Here is a 22123-nt window from a genome sequence, read left to right as displayed (position 1 = left end):
CAGGTTTCCCCTGATCACTGCTTTATAAGCGTCCCAAATCATATGTAATGGCACCTCTTTCCCAATGTTATATTGAAAACAATAATTTGTTTCCTTTTGAATATATTCCACATTTTCTTGTCTCTGAAATAAATCTTCATTCAATCTCCATCTAAATTTTCTAGGACCCGTCAAAGCTTTCCACATCATTGGGTCGTGGTCAGAACTCACCTTTGGCGTCACTTCTATTTTCTTAGTCAATAAACTTATATCCTTAGTGGTCCAAATCATGTTAATTCTTGAAAATGACTGATGTCTTGCAGAATAATAAGTAAAGTCTTTTACTTTGGGATTCTACTTTCTCCAAATATCCTCCAAATTTTCCTGTTTTACTAATTCTAAAAAAGATTTAGGTAGTTTCCCTACTTTTCTTTGTGTCTTTTTTATTTGTTTGTCTAATTGCAAATTAACAACTCCATTAAAATCTCCCATCATCATTATCTGATCATACGACCATTGGTCTAGGTTCTGAATTATTTCTGTATAAAATCCATCTTTAGCACCATTAGGTGCATAAATTCCTACGACCAAAGTTTTTTTGGGAGTTCAACATTAATTCTACCACCAAATATCTTCCATCTTTATCTCTAAAAACCATTTTGGGATCCAATTCTTGTTTTACATATATCACAATCCCTCTTTTTTTTTTGTTTTGCAGATGCCAAAAATTCTTTTCCCAACTGTCCATTTTTTAAAAATTTACTATCTTGTTCTTTAATGTGTGTTTCTTGCAAGAAAATTATATTACATTTCTGTTTCTTTAGCCAATGAAAAATTGATTTACATTTCTGGGGTGAATTCAGTCCATGAACATTCCAAGAAATCAATTTGTACTCCATGGTATTACTTTTTAGTAGATCCAGCAAAGTCCTTTTGATTGTCTATCAGAAACATTGTCATTTCCTGCTTTGTCTTGATGCTAACTCTTGTAGATTGAAAATAGAAACTCAAACGTTCCGGTATTTCCCATCTGTATCTAATGCTCTTCTCTCTTAATCTTTCCGTTAATTCTCTGTATTTCTTTCATTCTTGGAGTATCTTCCTCAGCAATTCTTTCATAATTCTGATTCTATTTCCTATTTCCAGAGGGTCAGTATAATGCTTTCTCAAGATTTCTTCTCTAATTCTTCTAGTTGCCAATTGTACTAGTTGCCAATTGTACTATTATGTCTCTCGGTAGGTTCTTCTGTTGTGCATAGATGGAGTTTACTCTATATACCAAATCCAGATTTGCATCTATTTCCTCTGGCTGTTTCCCTAAAAACTCTGCCGGTGCGCCCACTATTTGTTCTTGTGCATTTTGCATTGAAACCTCAGGCACTCCCCGAAATCTCAACTGGTTTTCCGTTACTTTACATTCCATCACTGCCACATGCTCTTGAAGTTTTTGATTTTCTTCTTTTAAATTACTGGTCTTTTACTCCACCTCTTGTACTGTTTGTGTTGTTGATTGCAGTTCCATTTTCATTTCCTCTATATTCTTGGTTAACTCTGTCACCTCTGTCTTTATCAGCTCATTCATATTTTTAGCCAATTTTTCAAAATTTTCTTCCATCTTTTGGCTTATTTCTTTCATACCTTCCAGCATTTTTTTCTCTAGTGCATCCATAGCGGTCTGCCGTTTTTGTTTCCCCCTATCGGCTTTTTTTGCCATCCTTGGACTGACTTTAGCACCGCTCCAAGTCGCGGCTCTATTTCTGAGCTCCGTTGTTAAAATTGACCAATCCGTCACCGCGGTTTCTTCTTATACTCAGTCTATTTTTAAGTTCTTAGTCCAATCACTTATCTTGCGCTCTTATTTTCCTTTTTTATCTCTTATTCTAACAACTTTTCAAAATTGACATTACCAAGATGTTGGGTGCAATTTCTCTATGGCAAATTAACTTCTCTATTTCCCTTCTGCAAATGGCAACTATTCACTTCCTGTTCTCCTCTCACCTCTGCAGTCATGCGATGTTTCTCAGCTTCCTCTTCCGTGGTCTCACTGCTTCCTTAACAACATCTGGCAACAGCTCCCCTCTAGGCAGGAATTCACAGTCCTCTATTTCTTTTCCAATCTTGCGATGCTTCCTCCACTTTTCCCCCTCACTTCCTCGCCTTTCTCACCGTCATTATTGGCACAAAAACCGCAGGTATGTGTAAACAATCTTATTTTTCCTTTCTTTAATGCTTCAATTTTCACCAGATTCTCTTTAATTTCCCTCTGTTTCTTTCTTCCTCTTTACTGCAACCAGCTCAGTAAATTACTTTCACTTCTTAATGTCTTTTTCCTCTTATTTTTTAGACCCAAAAATAGATAGCCATCTTTACCTTATTTTGTTCCTTTTGGGTTGTTCATGCTGCTTCCTGCATTCAAAGTTGATCAAATTCTGATACTGAAGCCTGGGTTCTGGCAGCCTTATGCCTGAGTTTGACTCAAAAAGAGCTCTGCAGAGATCGAAGCTCGCCCGTCTCAGAGGGGACCTCAAGGTGCCAGGAGAAATCCTTTATTCAGGGCTCCCCCCACACCAAGATCACACACTCTCCGGGTCTTGTAGTGTCCTGGCACTTCTTCTACCTGAAGAAGAATGGCAGCAGGTATCCAGTGTACCTGACCTGCCCAAACAGAAACTCTTGATCGCTCAGCTCCCTGAGCAACGTCAGGTCACCATCATTCCAGACCAGAAGTCTCTGGTGGGGAAAAAACCAAGAGTTAAGGTGAAAGTGTTATGTGATGCAAAAGAAAGAGATGGATTGCAATTACCAAATTTGAGATTGTATCATGAAGCAATCTGTTTAACGTGGTTAAGAGATTGGGTAAACTTATCTAACCACAAGATGTTAACACTAGAGGGCCATAATAATCTTTTTGGTTGGCATGCATATTTATGGTATGACAAATACAAAATGGATGGTATGTTTCAACATCATTATATAAGGAAAAATATTTTCTTGGTTTGGCAAAAATATAAAAAATATGTAGGAGAGAAAAGACCTTTATGGATTGTTCCGGCAGAAGTGATAAAACCATATACAGATTACCAAGGAGAAGATTGGCTAACATACAAGGAAGTATTGTTGATAGAAAAGGACAATATTAGAATGAAGAAAGAAGAAGACTTATCCTTTAAATATGGATGGCTACAATATAGACAAATTAAAGACTTATTTGAATTACATAAAAGAAAGATAGCTTTTAGAAGCAGAAATTCTGAACTAGAAGATCTTTTACTTGGAGAGGGAACAAAGATAATATCTAAGTTTTATAAACTGTTACTGAAATGGTATACAGAAGACGAAGTGGTCAAGACACAAATGGTGAAATGGGCACTAAATTTTAATAAAGAGATTACAATGGAGGAGGATTCGGTTTCGTTTTCTCGGCCATGTCAGATGCTCCTCTCCGCAGGTCCGGGAGGAAGCACCTGAGCAGCCTGACTGGGCGGCTGACCTGTGAAGGTTAGCCCCCAGGACTCCCAGTGAGGGAGGCAGGGTCCAGAGCGCTGCGGGAAGAACCCCCTGAAGTCGATGCAGGGGGTAAATTGCCCGTTTGCTCCTACGGAGGCCGGCAGACGTGCGCGGCACCTTGAGTGCTGCCAGGCCATGGAAAACGGCAAAGAGCAGAACTAGGCAAAAGCCTGTAAGTAAGCGAATCCCTTCTGTTATTACAAGCATACGTGAAGGATTGGTGGGATCTGAAGCTAAGAAGGCTCAGGTTTCTTCCCCCTCACTGAGTTTCAGAACTTGGTCGGCAGTCTCCCCCCCCCTAAAATGGCGACGAAAAAGCAGAGTCCCGCTTTGGCAAGTCAATCTCGGCTGCCCTGCAAGGAAAAGGAGAGTCTCTCGAGGACTTAGCGAAGAGGTTGGTTATCGAAGCCATAAAGCCCTTTGTTGACAAGCTAAACGAAACGGATCAAAGGGTGGGCTTAATTGAGAGCGAAGTGAAAACCATTAAGGAAGCAGCGGGGGGGGCAGAGAAGTCTGCTCAGGAAAATGCGTCACTCGTGAGGGCAACGAACAAAGAATTAAAGCTGGTGGAGAACCAGCTGATCGGGCTACAAGTGGAACGAACACAGACAATTTTGCGTCTCCAGAACGTGAAAGAGGAGCAAAATGAGGATTTAAAGGATCTTGCCTCGGAACTATTGGCGACACCCGCGAGGGCAACTAAAGAAGAAGTAAAAAGCGCCATTTTGGAGGTCCGTTGAGCTTCTTCAAAATATGCAACGAAGCGTCAGCTGCCTCGTGAGATCATCATTGATTTTTCATCTAAGAGGATCCGGGACACTATGCTATATAATTCATACAATGCGGATCTGGACTTTTTGGGTAACAAGGTCAAGATATTGAAGGACGTTCCATTCTTAGCTTGGAAAAGAAGATTTAAGTATAAAAGGTTTGCAGCTCTTCTGAGGGAACGTGGAATAAAGTATAAATGGCTATTTCCGGAAGGTATCTGGTTTAGTTACAAAGATCAAGCTTATAAGATAACATCAGAAGATCAGCTAAGGGACTTTGAGGGCAAAAACCAAGAGTTCCAGCAAGAGGCTAAGCAAGAAGAAAAGGATTCGAAGTCTGAAGGGGGAGGGGAGGAGGGAACGAGCACGGCGACTGCAGCTGTTCAGAGAGAACTGCATCCGAGGCCCGGGGGGGGGGGGAGGAAGACTTAATTTGGATAGCAATCTGTATTTTGTAAGGTCAACCATTCCATCAGTATTTTACAAAGTTTTAATTTTAAACAATGGCAGTATGAAGGGAAAGCATTATTTGTAGTGTAGTTGTTATATGTTGTTGTTTTTTTCCTCTCCCTTCCTCTGCCCCCCTTCCTTCCTTCTGTATTGTTAGTTATTGTAAGCAATTATAAAAAAATAAAATAAAAAAAAAAGAGATTACAATGGAGGCTTGGGAATATTGGTGGAAAAATACTATGAAAATATGTACATGTGTTAATTTAAAAGAGAATGGTTATAAAATGATGTATAGATGGTATTTAACACCGAAAAAATTAGCAAATATTAGTAATGCTATGCCAAATAAGTGTTGGAAATGTAAACAACATGAAGGCTCTTTTTATCATATGTGGTGGACTTGCAATAAGGCAAAGCAATTTTGGTCTAAGATATATGCAGAAATGTTGATAATTATAAAAGGCAATTTGCCAAAAAGTGTTGGAAATGAATTGTTTTTGCTTGGACTTAACAAGGAAAAAATTAATGTAATGGATAGAAAACTATTATGGTGCATGATGGTAGCAGCAAGACTACTATATGCACAATACTGGAAACAAGAGGAGGTACCAGAAATTGAAGAATGGATACGAAAGCTGTTGTACATCGTGGAGATGGACAAGGTGACCAGAAAATTAAGGGAACAAAGCTCAAATGAATTTGTAAAGGATTGGGAAAAATTTAAAGAATATCTGGAAAATAAGTGGGATGTAAAAGGACAGTTATGGTCTATAGATAATTAGTGATGTGTATATGATAATGGAACTAGAATATATGTAAGAACTTTACCTTTGAGAACTGGGAGAAGTAATAGAATAGAAGGAATTTGTTAAGAGATAAAAAGGTTTTAGTGTTGTTGGGGGTCTAAGGAGGGAGGGGGAGGGAGGGTGGGAAGTACTTATATGAAGTGATAATTGTAAGACAATTAGTATGTAGAAGATAAAAGGAAAATGGATGATATATGTAATTTGTAATACTTATTTTAACCTACCCAATAAAATTTTCTTTAAAAAAAGAAAAAAAGAAAATTAGTATATAAAATGTAGAAAAATGGAGCAGAGCGACCATATGAAGTGACATGATATTTTTGCATAGATACACTTGGAAGTAAAGTTATTTGTGAGTCCAAGAGTTATTTATTTATTGTAATGGTCCTTAGACCAGCTATACATAATAAATCAAAGCGTAACAAGATAAAATACATTGTTTAAAATTCATATACTTCAAATAAAATATCCTAATACAGCAATATAGTGGTAAGCTTAACCAAATCCTGAGTGAATTTTGTTTCTCTATATTCCCCTGATATAAAAACGGTATTAGGCAGATTGACCGGGGTCAGCAGCCCAGCCCCCGGACTTGCTGACAGACAGCAGCAGGGGGCAGCCAGGAGACAACAGTTCAACAGCTCTGACTGGCAAACAGAGCCAGAACCTGCCTACTCCAGGGGGAAGAGGCGAAAGGCCTAAGCCTCAGAAGGCTGGAGGAAGCAGGGAGAAGCCAGCTAGTCCCACCCTCCAGGGGGAAGAGAGGGGGCTAAGCAGGCTAGAGGAAAAGGGCCAAGGCAGGGGGAATAGGGACCCAGCAACAGCCCAAACAGAGCCCTTACCTGCCAAGGAGGAGAAGCAGCCACTACAGCCCAGAGCCACACCCTGGCTAAAGGACAGCAGCCTGGCTCAGGAGTGGCTAGAAGCGAAGCCCCTCCAGGTGGAGCTGCCACAGGCATTCTGGGTAGATGGGTAGCCCCGCCCAGCATCAAGGAGCAGGCAGCCCAGACGCTGGCCAGGGCAGCTCCTCGTGAGGAAGACCAGGCATGCTCAGCAGCACAGAAGCCGGCTGGGGCAGCTCCTCGTGAGCAAGGCCAAGGAGACCTCAGCTGGGGTTGGCTCGCATTCAGCCCCACCCTGCCAGCAAGGCAAGGAAGCCAGGAAGGGATTAGTGGTAGGAGGGAAACACCTGAGGGAAGACACAGCTGGGCCAAGTCAGGAGAGGGAACAAGCCTAGAAGGAGGGCGGGGTGGGGAAAGGAAACCCTATATAAGGTGGCTAGGAAGAGCTCTGAGGTGGTGGGTGTGAGTAAGGAGTGATGATGTGGCGTGAGAGCAGTGCAATGCAAGAGTGGAGGCTTGGAGGAGAGTTCTGGAAGGAGGAGATGATGGAGGATGCAGAGGGTAAGCAGGCCAGGTTGAGCAGGCCAGCGAGTGGACTGAGAGGGAGTCTGGGTGATGTATACCGCTCCTCCTTCCACAGAGCAGGGTCCTGCAGTATCCCTGGCGCCCCTCTGATGTCAGGGCCAGCCCAGCTGGGGCCCTGCCCAGCGGTGGCAGCGACAAGCCCTGACACAGATGTCTTTAAAACTTAATCAGGATGAGGAGACTCCCTTGTGGCCATTCCAGTATTTGATGGTCTGTTTTGTTGTGCAATCACCTGGGCGCAAAACTTAGCTGTCATTCTAGTGACAGCTGGATTTTTGTCAGCCAATAGCTTTGCCAATGATATGTTATCTGTTCCAAGAGTTCCCTCCAATAACTCATATATTTGTCAATTAATGAAAGTAAACAGGTTTTTGCAAATGCTGATCTGTTAGATTAGTGGGAGATCTTTGCAACATTTCAGCTCCTCTCCAAGTTAAGATTGGAATTTAAAACTATAAAATTATGTAATGTGTCATTATGATGTCTTGATGTATAAATGGTACTCAGGAGAGTGCTTTTCTTTCATTATTAATTATAATAATTAAAAAAGGGTGTTCCATAATTATAGCAATTAATATGAAAATGAAACAAATTCCTTATCTAAACAGCCTACAATAATAATAAAAAATGATTGTAATGTTTTGCTTGGTTTTTGAACCACCCTGTTTTAAAAATCTTTTGGCTTTGGACCCTTAATTCAGCTCCTCCTTATATTACCCTAAACTTATACATCAGGAAGGCTCTGGTCACCGCTAATACACTTTTTAATTTCACTCACACAGATCATAGGTGTTCTGTACTTTGCCCAGGCTTATACCTTGAGAACACCTTTTTTGTTTGTTTGTGTGACCTTTATATTGCTGCCTCTCTGACTCCCTCAAAAAGTTTTTGCTGCCCCCTAAGGCTTTTCCTTTAGACCTCCTCAGTTTAACTGTTAATATAAGAATATTATAATAACATTAGATTTATATACGACCCACCCTCTGCCCCCTGACACTACTCATCTGGCCAGCAGGGGAGAAAAGTAGGGGAACAGGCCTTTTGAGTGCACTCCCATGGCATGCAATAATGTCACTCCCAGGAGTGATGTCATCACACCACCCTGGGAGCTGCAACACATAGGAGCCCTGCACAATTATATCATTGCACCACCCCAGGTGCATGCATGTGTGAAGACAACAAGAAAGATGATTGCCAGATCCTGCCTCCCACTGGAAAGGTAAGGGGATCTGGCAGCCCTAGTCCAATCAGATCACACTCCACTCACCTATTCAGTTCCCCTTTTCTTCTCAGAGGCCTGCAATTTAACTAACAGTAACAACTTTAAAAAATGCACATTAGGAAGCAGAAATAAATTCTGAACTATTTAATGCAAAACATTACAATATTTTTCTTTCCTTTTGTTTAGGAGCTTTTGTTTCTTTCTCCTCTGCTGTGTTTTCCTAATAATGGCAAAAAGCTGTGTTTCTTAGGGGGAGAGGGGAAGGAGCCTCTCCATTTTCTTGACTGATTGCAGATTGTAGCCACTAAGATTACATATGTGTGTGAGGTAGTCCAATCCTGAAGCATATGTTATGGGACTTCAAATCAGGTAAGAGTTACTTTCACATATTGCAGCTTACCATATTTTTAGGGATCTTAGAGGGAGGCCGTTTCCACACACCCATATAGGTGTCAGACTGTGGCTTGCTAAAAGTTGTAATCCAGACTACCTCTTGCAAAGAGAGATGAGTCCATTGGTTTCAAAAGATTTACTGAATATAAACAACCATTATAGTCCACAATCCAAGATGCTAGGATCTTGGCTGATACAGAAGTATTGTTACGAACGGCAGGCAAAAGCAAAGGTACAGAATAGCAGTCCCCTGTAGGCCCCATCCTCCCCCACAGTTGTCAAAACAAACGGCCCGAGGATGAGAAAGTGAAAGCTTCCCAAGGCTGGCAAAGTTGTAGACATAACATTCTTCTTCTCTCTGTGAAGTTCCAGTGAACTGCTTGCCACCTGCAACAGAAGCACTTACAATACTGACAAGATTAAAATGGAGTCTCTTTGGTTTGAAGATACATAAAACATAGTCAGAACCTGACAATAGGGTGGCCCACTCATGGAATGCTAGTAATGTCTCTGCAAAACGGTTGCGGTTTGGGGTTTTTTTTTTTTTGGTGCCTTTTCTGGGATTGCGGAAAGTGAGTTCCCAGAAAAGGCACCAAAAAAAATGGAAGCCAAACAGCCCACAAATGGAGATATTTTGGGTTCCTGGGGAAAAGCTGCCAGAGTTGCCTGAGTGGCCTATAAGGGCTGTGGAAACATCTGGAGAGAGATCATTTGCAGGTACAGTGTGAGTTTTTTATACCATATTATTCCTTTCTTTCTTTGATTGGCTCTTGAATATAGAGTCTGTTTTGTGTGTGCTGTGTATGTTGTCTTCTTTCTGAAGCATTTTACTGATTCTACTTGGGGTTTGTTCTCTCCTTTCTTCCCTGCCTTATTATTTGCCTTGACTTCAGTGTTGCTTTCTTTCCCTGCTTCCTGCTCTTTGGAATTAAACTTTATTTGATCCCTTTCTCCAAATCCAAAATATTCCTGAAATTCTGGTAGATAAATTTTCATTACTCCCAGAATTTCAGGAGTGCTTGGAGTCATTTCAGATATCATTGAGCTAATCTGAAGCAGCAAATTTAAAGTATATTTTCAGCTGGTGTATTTTACACTCATTGAAAATATTTTTAAAGACATTCCCATGTAATGAGGGACTATTAGCCTTGAGTGATGAATCTAGGAGACTGGGCATCCTTGTGTTAGACAAAGGTTGTTCCCATGAGGTATGAAATATTACAGAGCCAGGGTGAAAAAACATGTGCTGGAGATCCCATTTTGGTTTTGTATTGTATGATTTGAGATCCTGGGAAATTGTGCAGGTAATTTTAATGAAACACCACCTTTCAGATTTAAAGAAGAAAACCCATGCAGGCCCTGAAATCGCCCATGTTAGGTGAGTGGACTCTCAAAGACCCCAATGAAAGCTGAATTAACTTATCTATGTTTACTAAAGAAGATTGGACTGACCCATTGATACCTGTGTGGACAAAGAGCCAACACAATATTAAGCTGGAATTCACTGCTGGTATATGAAGACACTACTTTCTGCATAAAGAATAAAGGAAATCAGCAGGACCTGAGAAAATCACGACATTTTTAGTGTCATTGCCACACAGAGGAACAGTTAAAATCCCAACCATTGCTCAGTAGTGTGCTTATAAGAGCCCTCTGGGATTTGGGGTCCTGTTTCTGACTTTTTATATCCAAACTCCACCACATGTTGCAAGCTTAATCGTGTTCATCTGTGTCTTTTTAGAAATGTGGCTGCCTGCTGGTTGTGTTTAATCCTTTATCTTATTCCTGCTAATCTGTTTTCTATTTCTAGACAAATTTCCAAATCCTGGCCACCTAAATAGAACCCACAAAATATTCACATACAACCAGGGAAATAAGTCTCTTTTAGAGAACAAGTTTGAATAAGAATTTCTTTAAACAGCCTAGCTTGCAGCTCAGAGCCAGGAGTCGGCCCATTACTAAGCTGAAACATCATCTTCTCATGACTGTCTCCATTTCAAGTCACGAATTTGCCATGAACTATAATTGCTTTGAATATAGAACAACATACATTCAGAAGGCATCCAAAGAATATGGACCCAGGCTTTCACTGCTAGTAATATTGTAATAAAAAGCAGTCTAGTTCACATGGTATGGTGGAAGCAAGTTTACACAGGCTCCTTTTGGCCTGTGGCTCATGATATGGTGACTTATTATCTTCCCTACTGGGCAACTGGTGCCGTATCGTGCACAGTGATGCTTTTGGCAAGTATTTGGATTTATTTATTTATTTAAAATATTTCTGCTTTTCCATCCAATTCAGGCTCTCCAAGGTGGTGAACATTAAAACTTTTGAAATATTAAATAGTGTTTAAAATACAAATATATACAAAATATTTAAAACAAATATAATATACACATAAAAAACCACATAAATTCCAAAAGCAGGGAAGAGGGTTAATAAGTGTTAGTGAGGGAATGCCAAACCAAACAAAAAAGTCTTCACTTGCTGGTAGCAGATAATGATAGAGGGAGACAGATGAATCTCCCTAGGGGTGGAGTTCCAAAGCTTTAGCACCATGACTGAGAAGGCCCTTTCTTGGTTTGCCACCTGTCTAGCTTCAGATAGCAGTGGCACCACAGGCAGAACCTCTGAAGATGACCAGAGTGGTCATATGGGTGTAGGTGTTCCATCAGATAGGCTTTAATGGTCAATAGCAGCACCTTGAATTAGGCCTGGAAACAAAATGGAAGTTAGAGCAGAACCACAAGTGACAAAAGGCACAGATTGGACACTTGTCAGCTTCCCTCAAGTTTTGATGGGAAATGTAGGCACTAGGCAGCTTGGCAGAATGTTGGACAAGTGACAGTTGAAAAGTCCATTGGACAGCAGTCAGAGAGCCAAGCTTCAAGACTAGGATGCCTTCATTTCCCATCAAAACTTGAGGGAAGCTGACAAGTGTCCAATCTGTGCCTTTTGTCACTTGTGGTTCTGCTCTTAGTATAGATGGAATGAGATTGGAAATTTGTGATCTCTAAGAACAACTCCAGTTAGTGTTCTGTCTGCAACATTCTGTACTAATTGTAGCTTCTGGATGGTCTTCAAGGGCATGCACATGTAGTGTACATTGCAGTAATCTTATATACTAATAGCCAAATGCCCCTGATCTCTGGATATGTAAATCCAGAGATTGGAGCCATGAATAGTCAAGGCAGATCTTTCCACTCACCTGAAAAATGCCCTAGGTTGGCAGAAAAATCTAAAAAAACCCCACACAAATACGTTGGTTTTTTTTTTAAAGTCCCAAATGATAAAAGGTGTGCCTATATCTTTAACCAGAGGCCCTTAGTGGCTGTTGTTAGACAACCATAACAGTTTACCCAGTATTCTTGGCTTGGTTTCTTTCAGTAAAAGGCAGGGAGAGGGGCAGGGCCTTTTCCAGGGCTGTTTTGGCCTTTGAGGGAAAATTCATTGGGTCCACTCCAGACCCAGAAGCAAACACCATACACCTTGATATCATGTGGTTTGAATGACTCCCCAGGTTGGACTGCTTGCTGCTGTTCAACAGCAGCCCCTCCCCCCAAAAGTCAGTGCAGTGTAGTGGTTAGAGTTTTAGAGGAGGATCTGGGAGACCCAGGTTTGAATCACCACTCTGCTGTGGAAACACACTGTGTGACATTGATCTAGTCATACACATACAGCCTAACCTACTGGTCAGGGTTGTTGTGAGGACAATTTGAATATAAGCTGCTTTGGGTCTCCATTGTGAAGAAAGGCAGTATATAAATCAAGTAAATTAATAAATATAGATGATGATGGGGGGGCAGATAAAAGGTTTAGTGGTTTTTGAATGAGAGAAGGAAGTAGGGAAAGTTGAGCATGTGGAGGCTTCCAGGAGGAGGGAAAGAGGAATAGTGTGAGGAAGCGGATACCGGGTAACATGAAGTACAAGTTCACCACCACAAAACTGGACCATAGGGTATACTGTTGGGGGGAGGAGGTGGAAATGTAAAGACAAGGGGACAGACAAAGTTTGGTGGGATTGAGAGAAGGAAGCAGGAAAAGGGGGAGAGGCCATGGGGGCAGGGAACAGGAAGAAGACATAGTGGGGGAGGTGAAAATGAGATGCACCACACAAGTCCTTGCTTATGGATCCCTCGCTTAATCTAAATGTCACCAGGGCATACACCACAGTGACAAGATCTTTCCTGCCCAGTGGCAAGATCTTTCCTTTCACCAGCCAAAGTTGGTGAAAGGTGCCCCTAGCCACCATTGCCACTTGTTTATCCAACAGGAAGTCCAGGTCCAGCAGCACCCACAAGTTAAAAACCTGTTCTTTTAGGGGGAGTGCAAACTCATCCCAACAGGAGATATCCACATTACTGGATAAGACCTTCCCTCCACCAGGAGCACCTTCATTTCATTAGAATTAAGTTTCAGCTTGTTAGCCCTCATCCATCCCCAAATTGTCTCCAGACACCTGTTCACAGTTCCATTGCCTCTCTGGGATTTGCTGAAAGTGCAAGATGAAGCTTTGTAAGCCACATACTGATGGCTCAGCCCAAATCTCCAGTGGCCTCACAGAGATATTAAAAAAGTATGAGGGACAAGAGTGAAATTGTGATGCCCTGTAGGTCAGAGACCAAGGGCAGGGGCAAGCAATCCCCCAGTACCGCAATCTTCAAAACTACCTTGGTTGTGGAATCACAACAAAATGGTGCTTCCTAGTCCCAAGCAGTCCAGAAGAATACCATGATGGATGGCATCAAAAGCTACTGATAGGTCCAGAAAAAGGAACAGGATTGCATCCCCCTTTTCCATCTTTTGGCACATGTTATTCACTAGAGTTAAAAATTACTCTGGTGGAGAGTAGAATGTTTTTAAAAATATATTTTAAATATTTCCATTCACAATTCTAACAAAACAATTTAAAGCTATAAACATAATAGTATTAGTAACCCAATATAATATTTTATATTAATGTGACCCATGCTTAACCTTGATACTTCCAGGACCATGTCTCTGAGCAGCCAGGTGCTTTAGTATAGGAGCATTTTCATGCATTTTGTCCATATTTGTGCAAACATTCAGAAGAGTATCAGGGAGAAGGAGGCATCATTTTCGCCAGGTTTTCTGATGCTGAATTCAAACCTTCATGTGGATTGTAGCACAGCACAACACAGTCTGGAATTTCCTAGATCTGTTATATAGAGGAGAAGGAGAACAAGGAAAACTGGGCACAGGAAAGTCTAATCAGGGATGTTGAATGAGAGCACTTGAGAGATCTCAGCAGAGTTGAATTGGTGTGGGGATATCTGCATACCTTCAGAGTTGGTGTGGGGTATCTGCATCCTTGGATTTTGGGTTTGATATACGACAAAGTTTGGCGGCTAGATTTCAGTTTAATTATGCATTTTTTTTTAAAAAAATTGCCTATTGTGTTCTCTTGAGTCATTTGGAAGATGTGGGATTCATTGTTAGCTTTGTTACTACAAGCAAATTATGACCAATGGATCAGTGTTGCTGTCAGTGGGAAGAATGTTATTTCCACAGAACTTTCTTTCCATAGGTGCTATATACAGCATTTCACAGTGTATCCATGGTGCAGAACTAAACACTGAAATTGTTTCTATTAGCCAAGGGAGCAATTAGTTGCATTCTGTATCTTAAAAAGGTCCATTTGTCATTTTCATTTCCAGATTCCTCCTCTTCTCTGCTAAACCCCCTACTTTGGAACAGACTGTTTATGAAGAACAATTCTATTATTTTTCCTCTGTACTTTTTCTAGAAATAAAAAATATCTGCAGGAGCCTGGAATAAGAAATAGACTGGTGTGTGCTGTATGCGCAGAGGGGGAGTTTAACCCTATCTTGGCTTTCATTTATAATCTTAAAATCACCCCCCTCCTCCCTCCCCCAAGTTGGGTTTCTACTCAAGAAAACAATACTGGATCTCATAAGAAAAAGGCAGTAAGTAAATCAGCTTAGGTAGAAAATTATTTTGAGCAGGCAAACAGGATGAAGGGAAAGGATTAAGCAGCTCAGTCCTCGGCTCTCCAATTCAGCCTCCTGCAGCTGCTTTTCATTTAAAAAAATGCGCTGGCGGAAGATTCATGGAACTGCAATTCACATGTGTGGTCCTTTGCCTGAACAATTGCATGGTTCCCAATAACTGCTAGTAGTTTAATGAATCATCCACAGTTCTTGCAATCAATGTTTAAGTTCCACTCCACCATTTGCAATCAATAATGTGATGAAAATTATGGTTGTTTTTGAAATGAGCAGATTAAATATTTGCCTTTGAGTTAAAGGTGGTGGTGGTGGGGGAACAGACAATGGAAACAGGATTGCTTCCCCCAAAATTGCATTCCTATTTCTCATCTGTTAAAAAAGACAGCTTTAATACATGGTGTGACCACAGACCTGAAATCTGGCATATCCTAAATTCTAATATAAATTCAATGTCAGTTATTTATTTGGCTGTAAGGAAACCACTAACTTGAACATTCTTCCTCTAAGGGTAAGATCAAGCAACTAGATAAAATTACAACCATTGTTTGGGCAAGTTATTCCAATGTCCCACATATACTGTGATGTGCACATGATTGGAACTCTTGCATGTGCTAGTTTCCATATTAACATCAACGTATCTACAGAACTTCTGCCTCTCCACTGGAAGTGGATACCAAACCCTTGAGGGGAGAAGAGCTCAATGTGCAAATAAGACCGCCCCCCTCCCCATGCCATTAAGATGAATTGGTGCCTGTATGATCTACTTGAGAAGAGATTCCTACTCTGGTGGTGGTGGAGAGTGCTGTCAAGTCATAACTGACATGGCAACCTTGGCTGGGGTTTTCAAGGCAAGAGACTAACAGATGTGGTTTGTCTTTGCCTTCCTCTGCAATCCTGGTCTTCGTTGGAGGTCTCCCATCCAATTACTAACCAAGGTCAACCCTGCTTAGCTTATGAGATCAGACAAGATCATGGCTCCCTGGGCTATCTAATTAATTGTTTAAAATAAGCTGAGAGCCCTGTGACCATAACTTTCCTTCAGTTAGAAGACTTGATTTCATACACAGCTCAGTGAGCTTGCACTCACCAGATGGCCTTAGGCCACTCTCAGATTCACTTTTCTCATCTTTGAAGAACCTCAAAAGGTTGTGGTGAGAGTGAGCATGATATTTTGCTTTATGAACAGTAACACAGATGATCTATCTTAGTTCTAAGGGCATATCTCTGTAATGGAAATCATATAACATTTATTGAGGTGGAAAAGCCATCAGATGACTGTCAGTTTATTTTTCAGTTGACAAACTAGCCTTGTGAAAGAACCTCCATGTTTCATGGGATGAAAGTTTCCATTATCGTTCAGGATGTGGTACATGCCTATTATAGGGTTCCCATTCCCCCAGTGGGGGTGGAGGATCCCCCTCTCAAAGCCTCTACCCCCTTCCACCTGGCCACCAGAGGGAAAAGGCGTGAGGAACAGACCTTGGAGGCAAGGACCCTCCAGGGCAAGCAGACTGTAGGCATGCTCCTGGTGGGCAGTTTCCTGGCGGTCACGAGGACATCACTTCCTGAAGTGATGTCCTCGCACCAGGTGGAGGGCATGCTCCCGTGCTTCACAGAGACCAGTTTTGGCCTCCAACAAACTGAATTGGCTCTGTGCAAAGCACAGGAACATGACCACTGATGTCTCAATGATGCCACTTCCCATCATTGCATTGGTGCTGGAAGCACGCATGTGTCAGGGCTTGCAGCGGCCGCCGCTGGGCAGGGCACTGGGCGGTCTGCTCCTGACGTCAAAGGGGTGCCAGGGATGCTGCAGGACCCTGCTCTGTGGAAGGAGGGGTGGTATACATCACCCAGACTCCCTCTCAAGCCACTCGCTGGTCTGCTCAACCTGCGCCACTCACCCCCTTTGATCTCTGCCATCTCCTCCTCCATCCACTCTCCTCCTTGCTCTCGCTCTGCTCCACTCGATTACTCCTACTCTTCTGAGCCATCCTTTATAGGGCTTTCTCTCTCCACCCCACCCTCCTTGCAGGCTCCACCTGCCAGGCCACACCCCTCCTTGGCCTCCCAGCATTGTTCTGGGCTGCCTCAAGCCGTTGCAGCTGGGGTAGCTGATTTGGCTGCATAGACCAGCAACAGCTGTGTCTCTTTGGCTGGCTGCCAGGCCTCTCTGGCTGACCTGGTTGCTGAAGGCAGGCCCAGCTGTGGCCCCTTGGCTGGCTGCCCAGCTTTTCCAGCAGAGTGCCTCCAGCAGCTCCACCTGGAGGGGCTTTGCTCTTGGCCTCTCCCGAGCCAGGTTATTGTCTGCTAGCTGAGGTGTAGGTTGGGGTGTGGTTCTGAGCTGTTGTGGCTGCTTCTCCTCCTTGGCTGGTAAGGGCTTTGTTTGGGCTGCTGCTGGGTTCCTATTCCCCCTGCCTTTGCCCTCTCCCTCTGCTCTTCTTAGCCCCCTATCCTCCCCCTGGAGGGTGGGACTAGCTGGCCTCTCCCTGCCCCTTCTAGCCCTCTGAGGCTTTGGACTTTTGCCCCTTTCCCCTGGTGTAGGCAGGTTCTGGCCCTGGATGCTGGCTGGGGTGGCAGGACAGCTTCCTCCCGGCAAGGCCGGGAGCTGTGCCTCAGACCCCGGATAGCATGTACTTTGTGCACAAGTGCGAATACACCTCCCAGTAAATATTGAGTACCCCTCTCCCACCAGGAGGCTTCAGGGATCTGGTACCTCTAGATCGTTATATTAGTTTGGATGCTTTCAGAAGACAACTTCCACACAGAAAACTCTGCTTTTTTCATTTTGATATCGGCAGTGTGTATTGGCCCTAACAATTTCTAGACCATAAAATAAATGCTTCAGATGTGTACCTATGTCTCTGCCAGAACTTAATAAACTATAGCTTATGCCCTCATTACATTAGAGAAAACATATTGGATTAGACCAAGTGCAGTGGTCAAGAGCCAAACGTGTACTTGATAGTAGCCTTGCAGTCATATGACACAGTAACAATTCAGAACTGGGGGGCTGGATAGGAATTTTGTAATTGCATTGTGAGTGATACTTACAATTAAAGATGGGCACAAACCAAAATATGAACCAAAGTTCATCACGAACCAGGCCAGTTCATAGTTTGCAAACCAGAGCCCATTTCTGATGAACCACCATGAACTTTAGGGTGGTTCGTTTGGTTCATTTTTTGGTTTAGCACTGCAGGCAGCCTGGTGCCAGTCAATCAGTTTCCTAGGCAACGGGGGTTGGGCTTTCTGCAGACCTTATGCTGACCCAGAAGTGACCTTCTGCTGACCTGGAAGTGGCGATTTGCTGGCCTAGAAGTGACATTTTCATGAACCAAAACGAACCAGTTTATGAACCGGGGCAGGTTCATGAAAGTTTGTGGTTTGTGAAATGTGATGAACCACGAACCGTATGGTTCATTTTTTTCTGGTTCATGGCCATCTTTAGTCACAATGCATTGTGATACTAATATTCAGGACCTGAGATGCAAAGTAATGCAATCAGTTAACAGACTTCATTCAGACAGAACTAGTGATGATCTTACTTTTTTATGATAGCACATTTAACAAACTGGTTTAGTTGCAAGTGAGCCTTGCAAATATAGAATCATAGAGTTGGAAGGGGTCATACAGACCATCTAGTCCACCCCCCTGCCCAGTGCAGGATCAGCCTAAAGCATCTCTGACAAATATTTATCCAGCCTCTTCTTGAAAACTGCCAGTGTGTAGCTCCATTACCCAGTCCATGAAAAATCACCACTACAGTCTTACCTTTTATCGTTTCCATCTCTTTGTTGACTGACATGTTTTTTCTTCCTTCCTTGACCCAGAACACCAAGACTCTGAGACTACTGAAATGTTTGCACAATCTTGAAGCATTTATTTAAAAGTTGCTTTTCCCTGAAGGGCAAGTGCTAGAGCCAGATTCAAAGTCAGATCAAGAAAACAAACAAATACTATCTTTACAAGCCCTTCAGACCGGAATGCTCCAAAGGACCTCTCCCCCTCCCCCTGCCCACTTTTGGCATCTTGACAAACAACGTGGTGCCTTAAGGCAGTGAGCTGGAATTCGTGTTTACAACCCCTTCACATTCACAGGCCAAACAGGAAAAGACGGGAAATGTCAAAAATTACAAATAAAACAGTTGATACTCAAAGGCAACGAGGCCTGCAAATGAATAATTTTTAGGCAAGCTGTATCAGATATCTTAAATATTTGTCACAGCTGGATAGTTGTATGGTGAAGTGTTTGTTAACCTTAGAGTTTATCTTAAGTGCTCTGAGGAATAAATTTATTTATAGTGAAAACTGGAGAGGTCTAATAACTAGTATTGGGGATTTTTTTGTCTGCTGGGGAATGATGGTAGTGGTGGTAGGGATTAGGGAATTCTTTCTGGATTAAGCAGTTTCTTTTTCTGCTATGAATAGGAGCAATGGAAGCACAATATGGAATTGTTATTTCAAGAAACTACAAGATTTTGGTGCTAATGATTTTCAAAGTTAAATTATACTTCAGGAAATAAATGACAACAGTAGTACATATAAGTTATAGAGTACTGTCCAAATAGTTTTATTTACTTCATCTCTGTAATCCTCACAACTTTCATGTAAAGTAGATGGTATTTTAAATTCCTGTGTTGCTGACATGAGGAGGGCTGAGATGGAATGTTTTGTCTAAAGCACCTAAAGGAAGTTCATGGCTGTGGTGAGATTTGAACTGGTCTGTGGAATCTGTGATCTATGGCAGTGAAGAGAAATAGGCTTTTCCACACAGATCCTACACACATGTTGGATGCAAGGTGAGGAATTTCCCACATTCATCCACTGGTATGAAGTGCATATTAGGAGTGTGCACTGAGAAATTTTCCTTTTCAGTTTTGAATCCAGGGTTTCCAAATGAACTATGTACTGGTTTTTTTCAGGTGGAGTGTTGCTGGTTCAGATCTAATCTGTTTGGGGCTTTTTGTTATTATGAGTTTTGGCCCTGTTCTTTGCAATGAGACTTTCAAGGCTCTTTGAGGCAGCTGCTTTTGCAGTTACAGAACACAGTCCTCCATCTGAGCCACCAACCAACCAAGTTTGAGCACAACAACAGGATTTAGTGTTTATGGACCCCAAAAATGCTTGGAGAAGGCAAGAGTCAGCTGTGCATGCACACAGTGTTCTCTTCGAGGGGGGTTGGGAAAATGGGGCTCTGGGGCAGTTATTTTCACTCTTAACCAAAAACCACATAGACCATTAGTCTCCTCCCTCTAAACTACTGATCCACTTAGTTTTTCCTCAGTTATACTACACATACACACAACGACCCTGAAGAAAGCAAATGTCAGGGGATACACACTATGGTTGGAAACTGGCTGGCAAAGTGGCAGTGGCTATGGGATGATGGTGGCATTAAAAACAATCCTGCTTCATGTTCACTTTTTCTAATTCCAATAAATTATTACCATTGCATCCTTTGAGCTTTACTGTGCTCTGGTTAAACCTCATTTGGAGTATTGTGTACAATTTTGGGCACCACAGTTTAAGAAGGATGTTGACAAGCTGGAACATGGCCAAAGGAGGGCAACAAAGATGGTGAGGAGTCTGGAGACCAAGTCTTATGAGAAAAGATTGAAGGAGCTGAGTATGTTTAGCCTGGAGAGAAGGCAACAAAGAGGAGATATGATAGCCCTCTTCAAGTATTTGAAGGGCTGTCACAGAGGATGGAGCTGAGTTGTTTTCTTTTGCCCCCATGGGTTGCACCAGGAACAACAGGTTAAAATTAAATCAAAAGAGGTTTCAGCTAAATATTAGGAAGAACATCCTGACAATTAGAGTGGTTCTTCAATGGAACAGGCTTCCCCAGGAGGTGGTGGGCTCTCCTTCTTTGGATGTATTTAAGAAGAGGCTAGATGGTCATCTGACAGCGATGATGATTCTCTGACTTAATATGAATGTACACAGATCAAGAGAGGAAGTGCATGAAGGAATGAGCCAGTGCTTGGCTCTCATGGCCCTTTCCTATATGCCCAGGGTAATGCTGGTCGCCACTTTGGGGTCAGGAAGGAATTTTCCTCCAGGCCAGATTGGCCAAAGATCCTGGAGGTTTTTTACCTTCCTCTGGGCATAGAGCAGGGGTCACTGCAGGGGTGGTGGTAGTGAGAGGGGTAGGTGTGAATTTCCTGCATTGTGCAAGCAGCTGGACTAGATGACCGTAGGGTAACTTCTAGCTCTACGTTGCTGCTTCTGACATATTTCCTTGTGCTTTGCAATTTCATACCAGAAATGAGGGGCAAATCCTTTCTTTTGATGCTCAGATTTCTGCTACAAAATGGGGGTCTTCTCTCATGAATCACTGCCAGTTTCCATTACCCAAGTACAGGCTGGCAGTCAGCATGATTGTTTGAACCCCACCGCCAACTAAACAAACCTGTGTTTTCCCATAAGTTTTCCTTTTGCTGTAGGAGGACAGGATTGTTTTTGAAAGGACAGAGTAGGCAAATTGCTTGCAGGGGGCTTGACATAAGCTTGATGTGAATAATTTGTTTGGGCAGATGCTGAAGGGAGGGGGAAATCAATCCTCAACAGGTCTACTCAGATGTAAGCCCCATGTTATCCAATAGAGCTTATTCCCAGGGAAATGTCTTCAGAATTGCATCCTATGACTGAAATCTTTCAGGGGTTTTATCAGTTTCACTGATCAAACAGATTGCACCCTGCCCAGCAGCATTTGTCCTCATAGTGACCAACTGTCCAAGTACCCTGATGGGGGTGGGGGAGACAGACCAGTGACCATGTAGTGCCATGAAAAAAAAAGATGCACTCATGTCCACATTCCCTATTCTATTCCCTTCCCTCACAGTATAAAGTAAGGGCTCTCCTTGGGAACTGAGTGGTAGAGTGCTGAGGGAAAAACAAGTTGCTGCCAGCCCATTGCCGGTCTGCTTACCTGCCTGCAGCTGCTGTGCAGTAAGAACTGAAATGAAACATGCACTTTCCAGTGGGAGGATGCCATTATAACTTGGTTCCCCAGATTTGGTTGACCATTCTGGACGCCACTTTAACGAAACAGAACAGGGATTTCCAGGTGTATTTCTGGCTTGTTTGCTTTGTTTTGCATCCCCCTAGTGCATATCACACCATACCCATTGCTGTGGATTTGGTATGAAATTGAAAAGGGTGAAATATCCTGGAAGTAAAAACATTAACAATTGTTTTGCTGAGATCAGGGCCATACATTCAAAGTCTTAAGGCCCAAAATCTTAAAACTGCCTGTGAATACTTAGCATGACTTTACCATCTCTTCCTTTGCCTCACCTACCCTGTTTCTTGTCTCCCTGGCAAAGATCGTAAACATTCCATGTGGGAATCATGTACTGAAGCTAGTTTATACTGTGCCATACTAGAACTTCTTCTCATTGCATGTGTGTAAAATCCTACATTTATTCTATTTCATGGTCACATTTGAAAGAGACAAAGAATTGCAACACAGGAACTGGCTTTAAAGAATGATTGCTATAGCATTCTCTACACTCTCGCGATATGCCTCATATTGGGGTCTATTATTGGTGTGAGGCAGCAGGGGTGGTCTTT

Source organism: Eublepharis macularius, chromosome 5 (assembly GCF_028583425.1).
Source record: "Eublepharis macularius isolate TG4126 chromosome 5, MPM_Emac_v1.0, whole genome shotgun sequence".
NCBI lineage: Eukaryota > Metazoa > Chordata > Lepidosauria > Squamata > Eublepharidae > Eublepharis > Eublepharis macularius.
The sequence above is the reverse complement of the archived record's forward strand: the minus strand, read 5'-3'. Positions refer to the sequence as shown.